We start from the raw sequence: 10,180 nt of genomic DNA on the forward strand, positions 1-10,180 counted from the left end.
ACACTGGTGTCAGTGTTATTATTGAGCCGTCAAACCCCTGATATGGATCATATAACGATTACTCACTTACATCACTAAGTAGTAACCGGGACCAAATGCTTAACGTGCCTTCCGAAGCCCGGATCATCTTGCTTTCAAACAATCAGGTGATCAGCCTGTAATGTCCTACCCAAACTAGGGATCACAAAGTGATTTTGACGGATGAGACGTTCGTTATGAAAAATACTGTTATAGAAGAGCGGGGTCTCCTGGTACAGGCATATTTAGCTTAAAAGGAGGCTCCAGTAACTAGTTTAAGAAAAACATGTACTTACTTAAGAAATTTTTTTTTTTTTTATTTTATTTCGTTGGGTGGACGATGTAGTACGTAGTTACGTGAGCATTTGTCGGTTCAATAGTAACCCTGACATCAGGGTTCCTGAGGTTGGTCATCCACCTCACAACCCGCTCGGTAGAAGAAGACAATGCGACGTTGTTGATGGTCATTCCTCCAACACTCCAGTTCAAAGTCTTCATCATAATTTAGATTACTTATGCTAAACTTAAACAACACTAATTACAATTTTAAAACTAATCGACAACTACGATCAATTTAGTCATCACACAGATAGATAGGTATATATATTTAATAGTATTGTAGTATAATAAAAAGCCATGGTAGCCTAGTTGGTAGGCACCCCGCTACCGACCCCGCCGGCGTGGTCGACGATTTTCCTCGAAATTTCGTCGATTAACTTCCCCTCAGACGACGCCCTGAGCCGAGGTTTGCGTCCAACTTTGCACCCTCAGGCCTGTGGTCTTAAATTTTGTACCGGGTTAGATCCGTCAGCGCTCCCCATTTGTCCGGCCAAGTAGTTAGTGCTATCTGCGGCACATCTACAATAAGTCACATAGAAAAGGTAGAACGGTTGCCTCTCACTTTGAGGTCGCAGCGCAGTCCTAAACCAATGATTGTCGAATTTGTTTTCGAATTCATGTTTGGATCATAAATGATTATCACGTGCTCAGCGGTGACGGAAACACACATTTCCGAGAAATGCATTTTCGGAGGTATATGACCTAACCTGTATTGGGCTGGTTGTCCCTTCGCGGGTTGGAAGGTCAGACAGACAGTCGCTTCTGTAAAAAACCGGACCTGACAAATCTTCACGTTAGGTAAGCGGACCCCGTGAAAAACGGAATAATGCTAGAGATGATGTAGTAAGTATAGCATAACATTTATTTTATTAAAGAACACAATTTACATCCATTGCAAACCTCATCTAACTTCATCATCATCATCAGCCCATTAACGTCCCCACTGCTGGGGCACGGGCCTTCCCTATGGATGGATAGGGAGATTGGGGCTTAAACCATAACGAGGGCCCAGTGCGGATTGATGGTTATTAACGACTGCTAATGCAGCCGAGACCAACGGCTTAACGTGCCTTCCGAAGCACGGAGGAGCTCGAGATGAAAACTTTTTTTTTGTGGTCACCCATCCTATTACCGGCCTTTGCGAAAGTTGCTTAACTTCAAAAATCGCAGACCGAGCGCGTTTACCGCTGCGCCACCGAGCTCCTCATCTAACTTAATGTTTGGTAAATAGACTGTTTATATAACCTGGAAATACTTTCCAGGTTTAATTCAGAAGCATTCCACGGTATCCGTGGACTAAGTGGAGAGGTCAGACGTCGGCCGTTGAAATTAAATCGGCTCATTAACAAACAAAGCGACTATGCCGTAAACGTAGTTGTGCGTGGGCGAAACTTTGGTGTTTGTAATATCTTTTTTTTATGTAGCACAAATATGGTATTTTAGTTTTCGTTTTTTTTTTTATTTGGAAACAGTGAGGGGTGAATGACAGTCATCATCATCATCATCAGCCCATTAACGTCCCCACTGCTGGGGCACGGGCCTTCCCTTCCCTATGGATGGATAGGGAGATCGGGCCTTAAACCATCACGCGGGCCCAGTGCGGATTGATGGTTGTTAACGACTGCTAATGCAGCCGGGAGCAACGGCTTAACGTGTCTTCCGAAGCACGGAGGACCTCGAGATGAAAACTTTTTTTTAATGCTAACGTTGCTGGTAGGATAAGAATATTATTGTATTGTGTTTTTAATAAATAAATAAATACCTATATTGATTGCCCCAGCAGTGGGGACGTTAATGGGCTGATGATGATGATGATACTGATTGTACAATTAAGTATTTGTTCTAATACGTTATGTTATGTATTGTAAAGGTGGTAATAATAAATAATACTTAAGTAAGGCGCTAGTTATTCAAAATTAGAAGTTATGATCATTTTTTTTTATCAAAACGAGCGTTTTCTTTTTTGACGTGACTTATTGTAGATTTGCCGTAGATGGCATTAACTACTTGGCTGGAAAAATAAAAAACAAGCGTGCCTTATTGACTGTTTAGGTATTTGAAATAGTTTTAAGTATGTGAAAAATACTCTGTGATGCATAAACGTAAGGAACAGTGTCGGTTGTTTGATTACTACAGACATACACCTATTTCCCTCCGGGGTGAGCAGAGACTAAAGAATTCCATTTGCTTCTTACTGTTTGCTTACTAGATTCGACTTTATTGAAACTGACTGAATTTTCCCACTACTGCCACATGTCAGTAGTAGAAATGTGACGTGGCTTTTATTAACAGGGTGTTTAATAACTTACCGTATATCTCCGTATTCTAGGCATGTGTACAGGGCCGCAATAAGAGTTTGTATTTACCCACAGCAAATTCGGATTATCTATTTTCATATTATGTTAGATTTGGTGGGTTATCTTACTAGAACACCACGGTTGCGCCATCAACAAAATGTACCTTGAAGTTGACACCCGAGGGGTTAAAATGGTCACTTAAAAGAGCAATTATTGCAATTTGACATTCGTGTAAGTATATAAAAGTAAATGCACAATATCACCAAATGTCAAATAGCAATATTGTTTTCTTAGATGAATTATTGTTTTAATATGGTTTTTTTAACTCCCCCTAGTGTCTTGGTGACACAGTGCCCTACTATTTATTTAACGTAGCATAATTGGAGTGACGTATCTTTCGTCTCTTTCGCACTAAGTCATTCTAGTCATGATTCGTCAAATAGGCTAGAACATGTTGTCTATAGTCTATCTATCTGTGTGTATGTGACTCTTTCTGTCTTGTGTGTCTGTGACTCTGTTTGTCTGTATGTGACTCTGTCTGTCTGTGACTCTGTCTGCCTGTGTCAGGCAGAGGCCTGTCTGTGTGTCTGTGACCATCTGTCTGCGACTCTGTCTGCTTGTGTGTCTGTGACTCTGTCAAGGTATCTGTCTGTCTGTGTGTGTCTGCGCTTGTGATTTTATCTATTTATCTTCTTAAGAGTCTGTCCTTATGAGAATAACTGACATTTTCCAACCCTGTGAAGTTATAGACGTGACTGTGTGACTAAGTTTGGAAATAAATAAACAAATCAAAAGCTGTTTGCGATAATCTGCTCCCCAGTACGTGCCTTCCAGCCGATCAATCGACTTGAACTCGCAAGTCAAACGGCAAGTTCCCGCCAGTGGCTTATCTGTACTTAGATTAGCGGCTGGAGCTTGCGATGGATTGGCTCGGCTTAAGCTTAAAACTAAGAATAGTTAGGTACAGTTATTGCTGTACGAGTATGAGGGACTTTCCGGCTACGTTTCCCAAAACAAAAAATAAATGAAACTGTAAAAATTTTGCCTTCGTTTAATCTACTAATTTCATGGACAACAGATATATACAATACACCTTTTATTGTTGTTTTTGAGTATAAATACCCTTTTTATTATCGCTCGGTCTGCGATTGTTGAAGTTAAGCAACTTTCGCAAAGGCCGGTGGGATGGGTGACCACAAAAAAAGTTTTCATCTCGAGCTCCTCCGTGCTTCGGAAGGCACGTTAAGCCGTTGGTCCCGGCTGCATTAGCAGTCGTTAATAACCATCAATCCGCACTGGGCCCGCGTGGTGGTTTAAGGCCCGATCTCCCTATCCATCCATAGGGAAGGCCCGTGCCCCAGCAGTGGGGACGTTAATGGGCTGATGATGATGATGACCCTTCCTATTAAACTCCGGCAGAAACATATTCCACCGCTTATAATTCTGATCAAAATAAAGAGAATCAATATTAGGTACCAACATAATTCTATACACAATCTGAACCAAATATCAAGCCACAAATTATTTTTTATATAATGCTTCTGCCATTACATCATATATTTGAATAATGGTGTACCCGAGTAATCAGAAAATAGGTAATTATCATGTTAAATCTAGACAGCGCCTTCTATATTTTTTTGGGGACCGTAACCTAGAACTAAAAGTTTTTACGAAAAAATAAAATGTAAGAGTTATTTACTGAATATTTCTGATACAAACGCTCTCGGACAAGGTTGGTCTCTCGATCTGGAGGTCCTGAGTTTGGTTAGGTTAGCCTGTCATCACTTTGGAACGCTGACACACCCCGGACACTTCATACAAAACATCTCGTTTTACACAGACACCACACATTGATGTTATTCTACACGCACATCTGTGTGTGGTACGTCTGACGCCATACGATTCGAGTCTAAACTATGTTCGAGGGGGTGAGGTAAACCTAGCTCGGACGCTCGCGGGGAGCGGAGAATTGCCGTTCGTAGTATTATGCCTTATCCTATGACGCTGAAGAGAAGCGGCGCAAAAAACTTCTCAAATTCAACAACATGTTTATTTTTTAACAATTAAACAATACATTTACTCGACACAAGTTGTATATTTTCATTCCAAACAGCGAAACAAACACCCTCTTTTGCAAAGTCGGTTGAACGAATACGAAAGCATCCTGTATGTAAATATTTTTTAATAGTTAGTTTTATAAAGGTGTGTTCAATCGATTCAAGTGCAGACGCGAGTGGGTTGTAGCCGGTGTTCGCGTTGGATTCCTCGGTGGTACAACAGTTGTAAAGTTTGAACTTGTTTTTAGTGAAGTTGAGTTGGGAAAATCAAAGGTGAGTCGGAACTTAATTTAAATTCAAATTCAAAAATATCTGTATTGAGTAGTTAACATAGTTACACTTTGAATCGTCAATTTTTACATAACGAACATCTCATCCGCCTAAAACTACTGCAGCTTCTCACAACCTGTATGTAAGCCGGGGAAAAGAAGCTGCAAGAAAAACCTCGGCACAGAGCCCTAGACGTTCTTTAAAAAAAATATATACATAAAATATTGTTATACAATAGAGTAATTTAGCTGCCTAATATCAGTTCTCAGACAGTTAATCCCATGCATTCATATCTTCTAAATAATCACTAACTTTATAATAACCTTTTTTGTAAAGTTTCTGTTTAAATAAAATAACAGCTTGTTTTTTTTTTTGTACAGTCCTGAGCAATATCATGTACCCAATTGTCCGGCCAAGTAGTTAATGCCATCTGCGGCAAATCTACAATTACTCACGCCAAAAAAAAAACATGTACCCACTTTAGAACCCTGTCGCACTATCATATTTGACATTTAATGAGACTAAGGGTGGCTTGTGTTAGTTAGTGGGCCACTAAACATGTTTAAAGACCCTTACGCAAGCCACCCTTACGGTTTAATTTCTCAAAAAAAATTATGTGATATGGTTTCAAAGTGTATACATATTAGTACTCGTGACCGTACCAAAGTAAATAGATTTACCAAGATTTTTGAAATCGTTCTTTTTACTCGAATTTTCAAGTTGTAACACGTTCGATAAAAAATATATTTAAGTATGTAAAAATTAACGATTCAAAGTGGAAATAAGTTAACAACTGAATAAATGTATTTTTGAGTTTGAGGTTTTCTTCAACATACTTACATAAGCTCACGAGTATATCACAATTGGGGTAGTCAGAGGTACCATCGCAAGATAAATCAAGTACCCGCACCTCATTGGGCTTTCTGTGAATAGCGTGATAGGTGGTGAGCTGTATTGCCTATGTTGACCCAACCGTGTTTAGTTACACAAAGATAAGAGAACGTAGTCGTTACATGAGTCATGTCAAGGGCCTTTGGCGGCTCAATAATAAACCTGACACCAGGGTTGCTGAGGTTGGTAATCCACTTCACAACCCACACGATTGAAGAAGTTGTCGAAGAGTTTTCTAATGTTTTCTGGTCGTATCTGCCTTAAAGTTACTTCAAAGGCACGTTAAGCCGTTGGTCCTGGTCACTGCTTACTGACGTCATTACTTACATAAGTACGTAGTCGTTACATAAGCCATGTCAGGGGCCATTGACCACTCGATACCCTGGGTTGGTAAGCTCGGTCATTGATCTCACAACCAACATGATAGAAGAAGAGAAAGGTCACAACTCATTTACACAAAAGATCACAGCTAAATCCCGTTGAGGTAGGCAGAGATCAACAACAAACATTTGCAAAACAAACATTTAAGTATCTTTGTTTTTGGGTATAAATGATGACCCTTGTTATTACACCTAGGCACAACACATCTTCCACCCATTATTATCCTGATCAAAATAAACAGAAGCAATATTGGTATTAACATAATTCTATACCTGATCCAAGTATGAAGCAACAATTCAATAATTAATGTACTTAGCTCGAGCAATGAGAAAATTGGTAATTATGACGTTAAATCTGTACATCGCCATCTATTTTGGTTTTAGGGAACGTAACCTGGAAATCAATCGGATTTGCATCTTTAGATGATGACTAATAAATAATTGAGTGGTAATCTGTTTAAATCCAGTGGCAGGATTAGTCTCAAACTCCGAAGAATTCGAACGGGCGATTTGATTTAGTTAGTATTTCGTAGTTTTTGTTATCTCTCTCTTTATTTAAGAGAGAGTTTCGTCGGTGGAGTAATCGCCATTCTCCCTCCTTTCCGCCAAAACCTTCACCTCCTGATACGACACGACCTGCACCTTCTCTTTTATTTGTTTCATAAATGTTCTCCTAGGTCTACCCCTTCCTCTCTTCCCTTCAATTTTTCCTTCTATGATGTTTGTTATAAATGAATCGTGTCGTATCAGGTGGCCAATCATATTTCCTCTCCGGTTCTCTATGGTCTTCAATATGGTTCTCTTTAGTTTTTGTTATACCCATGGTATAATGCAACCAGGGCTGACATGCGCAATGTGATAAAATGTTGTCACGGTCATTTTGTGGTTGACGATTTCCCTCAATCAGCGCTTATCGGTATCGACCCACTAGGGTCGATTAATTCTTTCAAATATGATCCCCTCAGACGACGCCCTGAGCCGAGGTTCGCGCCCAACTGGGCACCCTCAGGCTTGCTGTCTTAAATTTTGTACCGGATGAGAGCTCTCAGCGCTCCCCATTTGTCCGGACAAGTAGTTAATGACATCTGCTAAACTACAATAAGTCAAAAAAAAATCTCCGCCCGCGTCTTTTTATATCGGAGACCGATCTCACCTCCTCTGTATTACTTTAGTTTTTAATGGCCGGAAGCTGTAAGAAGTGAGTGGGAACGCGCGAACAGTCTGTCTCGCTCGTTCTTACGCGTTACGCGGCAAATTGAGAATGAGATTTTGAAAAAAGAAGTTAAAGCAAGTTGGGCCTAAATGAATGAAGTAATGAATTTCATTCGATTGAATAAGCCTACGTTTTGGTGACTTTGTAAATTAACATCTGACTTAGAATTACATTTGCAACAGTCCTACAGTCCTATGTACCTACTCAATTAATTATACATACAGGTAAACAACAAGAACTTGACTATTTCTTATTCAGTCACACAGTTTACGTTTCGAATTTGATGAATATTTGTGTTATTAGTTAAATACCTAGTTGTTTTGATAGAATAATTGGGTAGTTTCCTAAATTCTGATTTTACTAAATAAAGACAGATCTAAAGGTGACACCAAACGTTTTTTTTTATTATTTAACTTAAGAAAATCGACCAATATGTCCGACATTTTGTCACGTTTTTCTATGTCGTCACAGGGTGCTTTTTAATACAAATTCCATAGTTTCGTGTTTTGACGTTTAATAAAAAGTAACTGATTTGACTAGTTGGAAACTAACCTATTGTGACTAATGCTAGGACGAGAAGGAAACTATTTGGAACCAGAATTTCAAAGTGACAAACTACTTACATAAGGCGGCGTAAAAAAACCGTACACTCTGCACGAGTAGGTATTTAAAAAAATTGGTGCCACTTCTTAAGTAAACTGCACTTGAAACGCGCTATCTCTACTTTTATTATAATTATATTATTATTTGCATATTATAATTTAAATAACTAAAATTGTAATACAAATGTTTTAAATGCAAACCGACCGCAAATTGTATCCTTTTTATTGCATATAAATGAATTATATTTAGAACTACGAATTAACAGTCTTAGGGTTGCCTAAAAGCATGGAAGCATGTTGATGCTTCCTAACTTTATAGATAACGGAACACCCACTAAATACCTACACATCATTTAATCGAACCCCATACCAATTGATTACAAATCAAAGACACCGTAACTTAAAAAAAAGCACAAACTTTTATAAAAAACACATTACTTATAACTAAATAAAGAGGAAACAATTTTCACTTTAATTTTGAATGTTTTTTCGGAACCCTGGTGACTTTTCTACGGAACCCTTAAGTTCTGAGGAACCCACAAATTTATACACTAATTAATGCATAAATACCCCCAAATAAAAAGTGCAAATGGCCTTATTGCTCTAAAGCAATTTCTTTCAGGCACCAGGAACTGCTAGACATATAGCACAGGTACTAACCTTGTAGATTCACTTACCAACAACAGAGTATTAAAACAACATTAAAAAAAATACTATAAGTACCTATTAATTCCTGATACTGACCCCGCCGGCTTGGTCGACGATTTCCCTCATTCAGCGCTTATCGCTATCGGCCCACTAGAGTCGAGTAATTTTTTCAGATATAATCCCCTCAGATGACGTCCTGAGCTGAAGTTCACGTCCAACTGGGCACCCTCAACATGATGTTTGTATTATTTTTTTCTTCTGGTAAGCCCTCAGCGCTCTCCATTTGTCCGGCTAAGTAGTTAAAGCCACATCCAATGGCGTCACAAGCTTTTTTTTTTGACGGTGACTTATTGTAAATTTGCCGCAAATTGCATTAATTACATGACCGCAGGTCACATAAAAAAAAATATTTTAAAAAAAACTTTTCCTAAAGAACAATAGGTTCGTTAATCTTATTAAATCCTGGTTGGTCGTAGTCAAACAAAACGTACATTTTATTTGTTAAAAGAGTAGGAACTCGTTGCGAATGGATTTGTATAATAAATTCTTCATTAAATTTAAATGTGTTTGTTTGACCCCAGACCTCTGTTCTGTCGGTAATACGGTGAACAATTAGCAGATTGTATTGTAACATGAAAGTGGCAGTAGTACCACTATACACACAAACACCTTCCCTTAAAGCCTTAACTCATGAAGCCCTACCATGGCCACGTCGCCAGCCATGGTCGCCAAACAATTCAAATTGAAATGCACGTTTGTACTGAACTAACATGGCGACGCGTTAGCAACGCCGCCATTTCGATATACATTGTTGGCGACCTTGTCTCGGTGTTTTTTTTTGACGTGACTTATTGTAGATTTGCCGCAGATGGCATTAACTACTTAGCCGGGCAAATGGGGAGCGCTGAAGGCTCTCACCCGGTACAACGTTTAAGACATTTCATTTCTTTGTAATATTAATAAATTACAATTAGGTATGTGTTGTTTATTGTTGTGATGTACTTACTACCTACACAATTACTATGACGATGTGCGCGTGGAAAAACCCGGGTTAATAATAGCAGGTTCGAACCGGAAGCACCTATTTACGATTGCCTAAGTATGACTAAATGATTGTAGAAGTTTCGTAGAAAAACGGATAAGCATATTTCCAATGACTTTGTCAACACTAGTCGTAGAATGATGCCAGTTGGGCGCGAACCTCGGCTCAGGGCGTCGTCTGAGAGTAAAAATATTTGAAAGAATTAATCGACCATAGTGGGGCGATAGCGATTAGCGCTGATTGAGGGAAATCGTCGACCACTCCGGCGGGGTGGGTATCGGGGTCCTGAAGTGTTTGGTGTCGCGAGCTGATTGGCTGCCTCTATGGCTAGAGAAGATGACAGGAGCGACAAGTTACTGTAGTTGTCAAAATAATTATAAATAATACAAAAATTGTGAGGCGGGCACATGCCTGTACTCCATG

At 39.2% G+C, this 10,180-nt stretch overlaps 1 protein-coding gene across 1 annotated transcript in view; it reads left to right on the forward strand.

The window, feature by feature from the left end:
• Positions 1-4,887: 4,887 nt before the first annotated feature.
• LOC126376082 (fatty acid synthase-like) overlaps positions 4,888-10,180 on the forward strand; it is a 53,790-nt gene continuing 48,497 nt past the window's right edge. The window contains exon 1 of the mRNA XM_050023253.1: positions 4,888-4,984. The gene's annotated coding sequence lies outside the window, so the exon portion shown is untranslated. The remainder of the gene's footprint in view (positions 4,985-10,180) is intronic.

This window comes from Pectinophora gossypiella, chromosome 20, assembly GCF_024362695.1.
Source record: "Pectinophora gossypiella chromosome 20, ilPecGoss1.1, whole genome shotgun sequence".
Taxonomy (NCBI): domain Eukaryota; kingdom Metazoa; phylum Arthropoda; class Insecta; order Lepidoptera; family Gelechiidae; genus Pectinophora; species Pectinophora gossypiella.